Source organism: Pinus tabuliformis, chromosome 6 (assembly GCF_031772625.1).
Source record: "Pinus tabuliformis cultivar Carrire ecotype Pingquan chromosome 6, CPIR1, whole genome shotgun sequence".
Lineage (NCBI taxonomy): Eukaryota > Viridiplantae > Streptophyta > Pinopsida > Pinales > Pinaceae > Pinus > Pinus tabuliformis.
In genome coordinates, this window is record NC_142292.1 from 1,902,058,432 (window position 1) to 1,902,059,490 (window position 1,059).

Here is a 1,059-nt window from a genome sequence, read left to right on the forward strand (position 1 = left end):
TATCTACATACCCATGCCTTTTATAGAAACTGCATTGATGATTGGGATGCAAGAATTTATTATTATTATGGGGTTTCTTTTTGCGGTTGATGAAACAACTAGCTCAAATCCTGGGCTTCTGGTTGTACAAGACATATAAGTAGATTCAATGTTGTTCTGTATCTATATATCCATGCCTTGTACAACTCCTTGATATGTCAATCTTTTTAGTATTATGGCAAGAAATGTCTTCTATTTTCAAAAATGTGTTCTGGTTGGCAAAATCCAAGAATTTTTGGTCCTTTGTGATATGATAGTTTTCGAGGGGTTCAATTGCTTAGCAAGCGTGTTTGCTCTTATTTAAAAAGGGGATGCAAATACATCTATAAAGTGAGGATTTGTATTTCGATGCCTAACGTAAATTTGCTGTTGAAGTTGAATGGAAAATCTGATGCTTAGGTCTTTCATATTTTGATGTGAATTCTAAACATGTTTGTTGAGTAAACACTCACGTCACTTACCAAATAGATCATAAACTCATTATATAGATATTGTGGTCATCATCTTATGTATTTATCGTTGGACAGTTGTCTCGGGAGGTTCTCTTAAAGTGTTATGAAATGTTTCTCTATGCCAATGTTCACCCAATTATCATCTTTCACATTATCATAACATCCACACAAATCTGTACTCGATATCTATTTTGGGTCACTATCGAGAGGTTCTCTTCAAGTGGTATGACATGTTTCTCTATGCCAATGTTCATTCCATAATTTTATTTCGCACATTACCATATCATCCACACAAATCTGTATATCTATTTTTCATCAATCTATTGTCTCTGTATGTTTCCTACTATTCTTTATTACCACTGTTTTTTACTTAATGATCGGTTCTTGCCAGGTGTATTATATATCATGTAGGTTTTTATTCTATACACCAGTTATCTCCTCTCATCTACCTTTGTTTGCATCCATGTGCATTTAAATTGTATATTTCCTTACTGCACTGAACTGGTAAGGTGGAACATTGTTTTTACACCGAGGCATGTAACCACCTGACCTGATTAAATGGTTGACT